General features: G+C 38.5%; 1 long non-coding RNA gene across 1 annotated transcript in view; it reads right to left on the reverse strand.

The window, feature by feature from the left end:
• LOC119468691 overlaps positions 1-4,370 on the reverse strand; it is a 16,646-nt gene extending 12,276 nt beyond the window's left edge. Inside the window, exon 1 of the long non-coding RNA XR_005197440.1 lies at positions 4,132-4,370. This is a non-coding gene — a long non-coding RNA (uncharacterized LOC119468691). The remainder of the gene's footprint in view (positions 1-4,131) is intronic.
• Positions 4,371-12,594: the final 8,224 nt, after the last annotated feature.

Raw genomic sequence — 12,594 nt, forward strand, 5'->3', positions numbered from 1 at the left:
AAAAAAAAAAAAAGAAGAAAAAAGAAAGAAAGAAAAGAAAAAAAAAAGGATAGAAGCTCCTCAAAAAATTAAAAGTAGGCCAGGTGCAGTGGCTCATGCCCGTAGTCCCAGCACTTTGAGAGGCTGAGGTTGGTGGATCACTCGAGGTCAGCAGCTTAAGATCAGTTTGGCCAACATAGTAAAACTCTGTCTCTACTAAAAATACAAAAATTAGCCAGGCATGGTAGTGCACAGCCATAATCCCAGCTACTCAGGAGGCTGAGGCATGAGAATAGCTTGAACCCGGGAGGCGGAGGTTGCAGTGAGCTGAGATCACACCAGTACCCTCCAGCCTAGGTGAGAGAACAAGACTGTTAAAAATAAAAAAAAAAAAATTTAAAAATTAAAAATAGAACTACCATATAATTTAGCAACTCTACTTCCGGGTATATATCCAAAAAACTGAAAGCAGAATCAAAATTAAAGGAAAAAAAAAATCACTGCCTCAAAGAGATATCTGTACTCCCACTAATAATACAGGATAATTATCTTTATTATCTTATTATTATCTTTACTAATAATGCAGGATTATTCACAATAGCAAAGCTATAAAAATAATCTAAATATTCATCAATACATGAATGAATAAAGAAAAGGTAGTGGACATACATAATAGAATAAGGTGGTGTATATACACAAAAGAAGGAAGTTGTGCTGTTTGCACTATCATGAGTGAACATGGAGGACATACTAAGTGAAATAAGCAAGACACAGAAAAACATATTGTATGATCTTACTTATATGTGAGCTCTAAAATAATCAAACTCATAGAAGTACAGAGTAGGCCAGACATGGTGGCTCATGCCTATAGTCCCAGCAATTTGGGAGGCCGAGGTAGGAGGATCACTCCAGGCCAAGAGTTCCAGACCAGCCTGGCCGACATGACAAAACCCCATCTCTACTAAAAATACAAAAATTGGCCAGGTGTGGTTGCATGCAGCAGTAATCCCAGCTGCACTCGGGAGGCTGAGGCTCAAGAATTGCTTAAACCCAAGAGGTAGAAGTTGCAGTGAGCTGAGATCAGGCCACTGTGTTCCAGCCTGGGCAACAGAGCAAGACTCTGCCTTAAAATAAATAAATAAATAAATAAATACATACATACATACATACATACATACATACATACAGAATAGAATGGTGGTTGCCAGGGGGTGCAGAGAGGGGGAAATGAGGATGGGATGTTCAAAGGGACCAAGTTTTAGTTGTGCAGGATGAGTAAGTTCTGGAGATCTACTGCACAGCAGTGCCTATAGCTGACAATACTGCCTTGTATACTTAACATCTGCTAAAAGAGTAGATTTTATGCTAAGTGGTCTTTCCACAAAAACATATTATATTACTACAATTTAAATTATAATAATAAAGTGAGTAGAAGGAAACTTTGGGAGATAATAGACATGTTCATAGCCTTGATGATGATAATGGTTTCACGAGTATGTACTTATCCCCAAACTCATGGAGTTACGTGCATTGGAAACCTACAGCTTTTTGTATGTCAACCACACCTCAATAACATGGTTTAAGGGGAAGAAAAAGTCATTTTCCCAACATCTGTCTGACTCCAAGACCAGAGCTTTTCACCAGTTCTCCGCTGCCCACAGCAGCCCTCAGTCCAACATTTTGTGTGATAGTTTTTCCCTTTGCAGCAAGAGCATTACATCAGACATATACCTAAAAGCTTTTTGACTGCAATACTTTGGGAAGACTGTTTATATTAAACAAATTAGAAAATAGTTTTCAAGTGTGTCTCTTTTATTATTTTTTAATATAATGATTTTTACATTTTAAAATGTAATTTTACATTTACATTTATGTTTATGATTTTTACTTTAAAAAATCATAAATAGGGACACAAATAAGGTTAAGATGGGTGGAAAAATAGTGGTACACACAATCAGTCTTCGAGAATTATTTGTTCATTTACGTACAGCTTCTACCTAAAGTATAGCTCATGCTCCACAATATCAAATTCCTAATAATTTTCTTTTTACCAACAGGATTGATTTTATTTATAGGTACACACTGCTTACTACTATGCAATAGAATGGGTATAGGAGGACTATGTTACAGAGATACTAAAAAACTTCCCATTTTAAACACCTCAAATTTCACCATTTGAGATTAATATTCTTTTGGGCTAACCTTTTTTTTTCTTTTCTTTTTTGAGACGGAGTCTCACTCTGTTGCCCAGGCTAGAGTGCAGTGGTACCATCTCAGCTCACTGCAACGTCTGCCTCCTGAGTTTAAGAAATTCTCCTGCCTCAGCCTGTAATCTGGGATTACAGGCACCTGCCACTATGACCAGCTAATTTTTATATTTTAGTAGAGAGAGGGCTTCACCATGTTGGCCAGGCTGATCTCAAACTCCTCAGGTGGTCTGCCCACCTCGCCTTCCCAAAGTGCTGGGATTACAGGCATGAGCCACCACACTTGGCCAGAGCTGACCTCTTTTAAAATATAAATTTATTCACAGGGAAAAATAAACCTAAGCCACTAATAGCTTAGTGTGAATAAATATTCCAAGTGCTTCCTGAGAAAAGAAACTAGAATAGAAGGAACAAGCACTGTTAGTTCCTTAGGAAGACAGACAGAGCCCTGATCTGGAGGAGGTTACCCAAAGAGGACGGTAGATGGGTCAAGACTAATTTTGGCCTGAATTCAGGCCATTGTGATGGCCTGAATCAGCGCTTCTTTCTAATGAGTGTGAAATAGCTATGCTGTCTAAGAATAAGTTTCATTTACTGAAGAAAAAACAAAACAACAAAAACCACCTGTCATAATCCTAGCCTTTGGGGCCTACCTAACCCTAATGTAATAAATCCAAAAAATAAAACTGAAAGATTGTACAGAAAAATGTTATGCTTGATCAATTGCAACTATCCAAGTGAGAACCACAACTTGCTTTAAAAGTGGAAGCATTCAAGTATTTGTTGTTGTTGCTGAATCAGAGGAATAAGCTGCTTTCATCCTAATTGAAATTATACATCCTTTGCATTCATAAAACTTCAGTAACAATTTGAACTGCCAAGGTCTTTAATAATGAGATTATTTGCCTTTCAGAATTGACAGTTATATTAAAAATCCCACCTCTTTTATCCGTCAGAGTTGAGTGCTGCTCATTCAACCTGAATCTTTTTACTAAACATGTGGAGTATTTCATAAGTTTAAAAAGAGGGAGAAAGCTTTCAAAAGTCTTTTTCCCCTCCTTAGCTTCCTAAAAAAAGTCATTCTATTTTTTAAAGTATCTGAAGAGTCGTAGTTCACTAAATTATCTTTTAGCATAATGTTCAAAAATGTTAGATAACCAAAAGACTCAGAAAATCAAATGTGTTCTTTCCTGTTCTAGCTAACATCCATTAACACCAAAGTTATCACAATTGTTTGAACTAAAGTCACTGAAATTAAAGTTAGACATCAACAGATTGTGTACATCAAGGTGGTTCCATCTTTAACAGCTCAACAATTTAAACTCCTTCCCAAATAGAAACAATACTTCTGAACAAGTCATTACACTTTAATAAGACTCTAAATCCTACTTTAAAATACGTCTTGGTATACCTACCATGCTCACTTCTTTGAGCAACAAAACTCATTGAAATTATGTATTAAAAAGCTTTAAAATGCTACTCAACCATAAGGTGATACACCTTATTGTAATATTCAAAGTAAACTTTTCATTTCTACTTTTAAAAATACCTAATTATAATGCCATAAGTGCCCCAATTTTATTATGTGATAGACTGCTTCATATTCTACAGTCTAACAGTGTCAAATGAACCTTTGCCTATTCCTGTCCTTCTTTTAGGAATTAACATATATCCTGAATCTGTATTAGAATATGTTATTCCTTTTGAGAAAACTGTCTTGCTTTATTAAAGTCTTAACTGCCAGAAAGCAAGGTAGAAAAGTACGAGTAGAGGACTGAAAGCCTTAACAGAATTCAGAGAAGACAGATAATAGTTAACACTTACAAGGTGATCCCTATGTTCTGAGCTCTTTACACACTAAGTCCTTTAATTCTTAAGGGCTGTTTTCACACAAATTAAAAAAACTGAGGTACAGAGAGGTTAAATGACATCCTAAGTATCTTACCTTTAATAGCTTGCATAGGTGGTTAATACTAAGTATCAACTTGATTGTACTGAACGATGCAAAGTATTGATCCTCAGTGTGTCTGTGAGGATGTTGCCAAAGGAGATTAACATTTAAGTCCGTGGGCTTGGAAAGACAGACCCACTCTTAATCTAGAGAGGTACAACCTAATCAGCTGCCAGTGGGGCTAGAATATAAGCACGCAGAAAAATGTGAAAAGAGACTGGCCAAGCCTCCCACCCTACATCTTTCTCCCATGCTGGATGCTTCCTGCACTCGAACATCAGACTCCCAGTTCTTTAGTTTGGAACTCGAACTGGCTCTCCTTGTTCCTCAGCCTGCAGACGGCCTATTGTGGAACCTTATGATCATGTGACTTAGTACTTAATAAACTCCCCTTTTTGTATATATCTATTCTGTTAGTTCTGTCCCTCTAGAAAACACTACATGCTAGTAATTACATGCTAGTAATGGGCATAGGCAAGTTATTAAAGGTGAGATATTTAGGAATATGTATATTTAGTAATATGTCCATTTACTTACTGATATGCTTAGTAATGCCTTAAGTGCCCTGACTTTATTGTGTGGTAGACTGTTTCACTATTTTACTGTACTTTAAGTTCTGGGGTACATATGCAGATCCTGCAGGATTGTTGCATAGGTACACACACGCCATGATGGTTTGCTGTCTCCATCCCCCCATCACTTACATCAGGCATTTCTCCCAATGTTATCCCAACCTCCGCTGACCCCACTGTCCCTCCCCTAGACCCCACACCCCAACAGACCCCAATGTGTGATGTTCCCCTCCCTGTGCCCACGTGTTCTCATTGTTCAACACCCGCCTATGAGTGAGAACACACAGTGTTTGGTTTTCTGTTCTTGTGTCAGTTTGCTGAGAATAATGGTTTCCAGATTCATACATGTTCCTACAAAGAACATGGCTGCATAGTATTCCATGGTGTCTATGTGCCACATTTTCTTTGTCCAGTCTATCATTGATGGCCATTTTGGTTGATTGCAGGGCTTTGCTATTGTAAATAGTGCCTCAATGAACATATGTGTACATGTGTCTTTATAATAGAACAATTTATAATCCTTTGGGTATATACCTAGTAATGGGGTTGCTGGGTCAAATGGAATTTCTGTTTCTAAATACTTGAGGAATCGCCACGCTGTCTTCCACAATGGTTGAACTAATTTATACTCCCACCAACAGTGTAAAAGTGTTCCTATTTCTCCACATCCTCTCCAGCATCTGTTGTCTCCAGATTTTTTAGTGATGGCCATTCTAGCTGGCGTGAGATGGTATCTCAATGTGGTTTTGGTTTGCATTTCTCTAATGATGAGTGATGATGAGCATTTTTTCATGTTTATTGGCCTGATAAATGTCTTCTTTTGAAAAGTATCTGTTCATATCCTTCACCCACTTTTGAATGGGTTTGTTTGTTCGTTTTTTTGTTTCTTATAGATCTGCTTTAGTTCTTTGTAGATTCTGGATATTAGCCCTTTGTCAGATGTGTAGATTGAAAAAATTTTTTCCCATTCTGTTTGTTGCCGGTTCACTCTAATGACTGTTTCTTTTGCTGTGAGAATCTCTTATGTTTAATTAGATCCCATTTGTCTATTTTGGCTTTTGTTGCCAATGCTTTTGATGTTTTAGTTATGAAGTCCTTGCCTGTGTTTATGTCCTGAATGGTTTTGCCCAGATTTTCTTCTAGGGTTTTTATGGTGTTAGGTCTTATGTTTAAGTCTTTAATCCATCTGGAGTTAATTTTAGTGTAAGGTGTCAGGAAGGGGTCCAGTTTCAGCTTTCTTCACATGGCTAGCCAGTTTCCCCAAAACCATTTATTAAACAGGAAATCCTTTCCCCATTGCTTGTTTTTGTCAGGTTTGTGAAAGAACAGATGGTTGTAGATCTGTAGCGTTACTTCTGAGGCCTCTGTTCTGTTCCATTGGGCTATATATCTGTTTTGGTACCAGTTCACATTAGCTACAAAGAGAATAAAATGCCTAGGAATATAACTAACAAAGGATGTGAAGGACCTCTTCAAGGAGAACTACAAACCACTGCTCAAGGCAGTAAGAGAGGACACAAACAGATGGGGAAACATTCCAAAGCATTCTTCCTGTTTAGGAAGAATCAGGGTTGTGAAAATGGCCATACTGCCCAAAGCAATTTATAGATACAACACCATCCTCATCAAGCAACCATTGACCTTCTTCACAGAACTGGAAAAAAATCACTTTAAACTTCATATGGAGCCAAAAGAGAGCCCACATAGCCAAAGCAATCCTAAGCAAAAAGAACAAAGCTGGAGACATGATGCTATACTTCACACTATACTACAAGGCTACAGTAATCAAGACTGCTTCATATTCTACTGTCTTACAGTGTCAAATAAACCTCTGCCTATTCCTGACTTTTTTTTCAGGAATTAATGTACAACCTGAATCTGTATTAGAATATGTTATCTTTTTTGAGAAAATTGTCTTGCTTTATTAAAGTCTTAACTGCCAGGAAACAAGGTAGAAAACCATAAGTAGAGGACTGAAAGCTTCAAAAAAATTCAAAGAAGACAGATAATTGTTAACATTTAACAAGGTGATCACTACGTTCTGAGCTCTTTACACACTAAGTCCTTTAATCCTTACAATGACCCTGTAAGTGCTTTTTGCCTCCCAACCTACGTCTTTCCCCCATGCTGGATGCTTCCTGGCCTAGAAAATCAGACTCCCTCCATCAGCAAGTCATTAAAGGTAAGATGGGATAATCAAGCAATGTTATCTATATTTAAAAATAGGGAAGACAACCATGTTTTCCCTTGGTTCCTCTGTGAACAAACTCCAACTCCGCAAAAATCTGGGGCTCACTATTATATTCTGATTAAGAGTAACTTATTTGTCACTCTTAGATGTAAAGAAGGAATGAGAGCAAGAGTCTTGCTTTGTTTTTGTGAGGAGAGGACCCATGAACAGAAGCTTCTCTTGAAAAGAAAGCTTGAGGCTAGTTATTTACATTAGCAGCAATTATATTAATAAATCATCTCATACCAATCTTTTATGAGCTCTGAGAAAATCAGTTTTGAATTAGTGAGAGAGGAAGTAGCAAAGACCTTCCATCAAGAAGAGGAATTGGGGGTGAATTCATAAGTATGTGCATGTATATGAGAGTCAGGGCAGGGTCTTAAATAATCACAGATCAGCAGGAAGGCTTTGGGTTACAGTAACGGGTGACAGTAAGAAGGAGGACACAGAATAAAGAAAGATGACGACACCGTACTTATGCTGCAATTTGGCCCTGGGCTCTGATGATAGCTAAATTCACCCAGGCTAGGTATGAGAGAGTTACACAGTGCATGGGAACTCCGTACTCTATAACCAAGAATTGTAAAAGCAAAGCCAAAGACAGTCATAGTTAAGTGGTTCTATCAGATTGTTTTATAAAGCCTATGTGGAGTTAGCAAAAAGTTGAGATTTGAGGACATAGTCCTCTAGACTGCCAGGCCAGCCCTAGACTCCTGATACCTACAGCAAGGGGGTAGAGCCCAGCTAGGAAGGTAGAGGGGGAGTCCACACAAGACTCCTAAGACTACTCTCACTTCTGACACCAACCGCAAATTCAGGGCTTTCTCAAAAACCACACTCTGGTTCAGTAATTCTCCAGGACTCACAAAACTCCCTAAAAGCAATTATATGTATGGTTATGCTTAATTACAGGGAATGGATACAAATTAAAATCAGCCAAAGGAAGAGAAAAGAATCTGAGAAACATGAAGCTTCCACTGTGCTCAGGACATTATCCTCTCGGCATCAGTGCGTGATAATATGCATGAAATTGTCAACCAGGCACACTCATCTGAGTTTCTATGTTCAGTTTGTATTGGGGCTTGTATCCATTTCCTACGGCTATCATAAAAAAATACCTTCAACTGGGTGGCTTAAAACAACTGAATGTTTTTGTCCCACTGCTCTAGAGGATGGAAATCTGAAATTGACGTGTCGGAAGGCCCTCACTCCCTCCCTCTGAAACCTGCAGGCACAATCCTTCCTTGCCTCTTCCAGTTTCTGGTGTTTGTCTGCATTCCTCACTCACAGCTACATCCATTCCCATCTCTGCCTCCATTGCCATGTGGCATTTTCCTTTCATGCGTCTTTCTGCTCTTCTCATTAGAACACCAGTCATACTGGATGGTGGATGGCTTTATCTTAACTAATTACATGCACAATGACCCTATTTCCAAAGGTCTCGTTCCATAGTACTGGAGTTTAAGACTTCAATGTATATTTTAGGGGGTGTGTAAAAGGTCTCCCTTACATAGGCATGATTGATTGGTGGCCCACATGGCTGATATCAGTGTCCAGGTTGACAGCTGTAGCCTTAAACCCCAACTCTAGATCATATGGATAATCTTTCGGGTGTGTCCAGCCATTGTCCAAAACAAAGACAGTCCTATCAGGTATGACACAGGTTGCCTCCAAGAAGCTGAGGGCAAAGTTCAGAGCTCTTTTTGAGCAAGGCCAAATTCTTTACTACACAAAGCCTTAATAATTTTCCACTGATTCATCTTAAAGCTGTGTTTTAGAATATCAGAAGTAGAAAACACTATAATAGATATGAACAGATGATTAAGATGACAATATTACAAAGACTATTCAGTGGCAGTGGTAGAAATGACATCAGCTTCCTTAGTCAAATAAGCTTTAAAACTTAGACTAAAAATTCCCTGACTTTTTTAACAGAGGTCAGATATTTTGAGATACACAAATTACGGATGATTTTACTGTTTAAGTGACAAGAAGATAGCAGTGAAGTCAAGGAGAATATACATTTATCTATCATTTGAAAGAAAATCTTCCTAGTTATTTTTACAATAATTACTGTGACATTAGCTATAAAAAATTAAAACATTTAAAACCTCTTATATCCCACAATCATCACGATCACAAGTTGGTTTGAGGCCATAAGGAGCCATCCTGACCTCAATATCCCCTCCAATACTCCTCAAAACCGAAGACTGCTCTAAATTTGGAGCACCATCGTTTTATTAAAAGAGGGGAGAGCAGGTGTTGATGATGCTAGCACCTGTGACTGCCACAAATGTAATCAGAAGAAAAAGTAAAGAATTTTAAAGGAGAGAAAATACAGAACAATATCCTCAGAATTTACGGTCTGAAACAGCTGGTTATCTATTTGAAGGAATCTCTACAGAATGTTCCTTGAAAATGAGGAATATGTTGTTAAATATACATGAAGCCAACCACATTCAAGCAGAATGCATAAAAACATAGTCAAATGGGGGAGGTGAAGAATCCTCTGTTTAACTCAGGGAAAGCAAATCTGACCAGAAAAAAAAAAAAAAAATTCCATAAATTAAATTTGGAGTTTCCTTCAGAGAGGCAAATGAATCTAGAAATATGGCAATTCTCTATTCTTCCTTCTCCCTGTCACACTGTCTTAGTCCATTCATGCGGTTATAACAAAATACTATAGGCTGAGTAATTTATAAAGAATAGAAGTTTACGTCTCACAGCTCTGGAGGCTGAGAAGTCAAACATCAAAGTGCCAATATTTGGCGCCTGGCAGGGGCCAATCTCTGTTTCCAGGATGGTGCCTTGTTGCTGTATGCTCAGGAAGGTAGGAATTCTGTGTCCTTATGTGGTGGAAGGGATGGAAGGGCAAGAGCAGGCTCCCTTTGATCTCAAGCCCTGTTATAAAGATGCTAATCACATTTATGAGAGTAAAGCCCTAACAACTTACTCATTTTCCAAAGGACACACCTCTACAGATTGTTCCATTGGGGATTAACATTCAACATAAATTTTGGAGAGAACACCATATTTCAACCCGTAGCACCCATCTGAACCTTATTGGGTTCTCTGAGTATCAGACGACCCCACCTTTTTAACAAGTGCTGCCATTCTACACTGCCCAGGATCATGAGAAGAAGCACAAGTCTAACATTACGACCTGCATCCAGTTCAGCAGATTGGAGAGCTCCATGCAAGCAAGCTGAATCTTTTGAGATCAAAAAAGGTAGAGAGTTGGAGTCTGTCTTCAATTTGCTTCTGTTACTGGATCACGAAAATGCCCTCTGGCTGATCCTTCCTCTCTCAGGTCTCACTCGCTCTAAGTACCTTCTCTAACTCACGAGTTAAGCCCCATGACATTCTGAGCTCTTATCCTCCCTGAAGTATTCCATTCATCAGGCTTACCTATCTGCATTGCAACTGACTGTTTTCTTATCTGCCTCTCCAGTAAACACCAACCTAGGTAAGGCAGAGGCTAAATCCAACCTGATCCTCACTGTGTCTTCAGTACCTAATAACATGCTTGGCAGTACACAGTATTCAAGAGATGTCTGTAGAATGGAATAGAATAGAGCAACATGGAAAGAACCTCAGTGGAATGAAATGGCATGGAGTGGAACAGAAAGACATAGTCCCACGATTCCCCGTCTTAGCAATCTTTCTATCTAGAATTGAACCCCTAACCTATGAAGACTGCCTTGGGCAAAGAAACAGTTTCAACAGAACCAGCTAACAACAATTAAGAAGTCTGCTATCAGATCTGAAATGATACAATTAACCATGCGATATGGAAAGCAAGCAAGTTCAAGAACAGTATTACTCCTACCAGAGATGGTTGGCTTTGAGCATCACCAAGATAGACAAGCAATACAGTAGATCCTGTTATTTACTAAGGTAATTAAAGATACATTCTCTTTATTCTACCTAAAAAAAAAAATCTCTCTCACAGATTCTCTTACTGTCTACATATTAATACTTCCCCAGTTCACATCATTTATCCCCCTGATGCATTTTCACCTTCCCCAGAGTATACCAGCTTGCCATGCCATCTAGATGGAGAATCATTCATGTATTCTACAATTATGTACTGAGTTTATATGATGTTAGAGGGTCCATGCCATTGCAAGATAAGATTTATTTAGGATCACAGACTTGAGTTGGAGAGAAATGGATTTGAATGCTGGTTCCAGCATTAAGTAGCTCAGTGTCCCTAAGGCAATTATTGAACCTCTCTGCACCTCAGTTTTCTCATCTATAAAATGGGACCAGTAACTTTCACTTCACAGACAAGGCCCCAGTATATTGCCAAGATATTTTGTAACTCTGTTCGTAGAGGTATGGGGAAGAAAAAATGAAAAGCAAAATGCCTGCCCCAAAGTTAGCACCCTCGAGTGCTAGCTATCATCACACCGAGGTGAATCAGATATGGATCCTGTCCCTCAAGGAACTTACAGTCAAGAATGAAAAAGCCCAGAGGTCAAAATTAATCCTTGTGAATTTCTACATTTATGCAAAGTTCTTCAAAATGCAGATGCCTGAATTCTATGTGGTACATTCTGACGTCTACAAATCAGCCACAAATGCAGCACTAGTAGTGTGAATACAGTTTGGTTAAAAATTTATTAAGGGTCTTTTCTGTGCCTGACTCAATGTAGAGCTCTCTACCCATTAGGATTATTACTCTCCTAATGAACCCAGAAGAGCACGGAGAGTGACCAGTTATGTCAGGATGGTCAGCTTAGAAACGTGACTGCCTAATCCAGCTTGGGAAAAACATTCTCAACTCCCCTGGAGGAAGAGCTCTAATTAATGATAGCAGGACACATCGCCTACTTAAAGATAAAGTTTGGATTTAAACTCCAGCCCATGGAATCAGACGCTTTCAACTTTTTAATATATAGGTTTAAGACTTAGTTCAGCAAAAGAAAGAACGATATTGCTGTATTTCCATTCTCCTCAGCATTTAACTTTGTATGCATTACTGAAATATAAGTAACATTTCTAATTGCATGACAAAAATATTCCAAGCAGCAACTGCTCTTAATAATATACTTACCATTGCTCATTTCATTACCTGATAATTACCAGATCATTAGAGTAAATAATATATTCGTGTGGGATAAACTTACGGCAGCAATTTCAGAGGAAAGAATAGAAAAGCTTTCTTAAAGTTGCCAGCCAGTAGGCAACGTGTGGAATTAGCTACTGAACTAAATGAATAGAAATGTACTTTCTAAAAGTAAACATAGGATAATGACATTTATAGCTAATTCTGGATCATAAAATCAAAAAGAAAATGGCTGGGAGTTCCAACCCTCTCATTTTACAGGGAAGGACAATAAGGCAGCAAAGCTGAATTACCCCCACAGGTTAATCGTGCCAATGGGAGCAGAGTCTGGACAAGAATGGGTCTCCCATCCCTTGTTCTCCTCCCTTTTATCACAGCATCCTCTAAATGCGACATAGACTTGATTTTTAAAACCCTGATAAACTGAAATATTTGGAGAATACAAGGAGTTAGTTAATTGGATTTTCTAGTTAAGCTGAGTTCAGGTCAAAAACTAATCTTTTCTGACTCACAATTTTTACAGGGGTTGAAAAGCCAAGATCTCAACGTCAAGTCTCTCTCACTCTGGTTCCAGACAGTCACCC

Source organism: Cebus imitator, unplaced genomic scaffold (assembly GCF_001604975.1).
Source record: "Cebus imitator isolate Cc_AM_T3 unplaced genomic scaffold, Cebus_imitator-1.0 Scaffold474, whole genome shotgun sequence".
Taxonomy (NCBI): Eukaryota; Metazoa; Chordata; class Mammalia; order Primates; family Cebidae; genus Cebus; species Cebus imitator.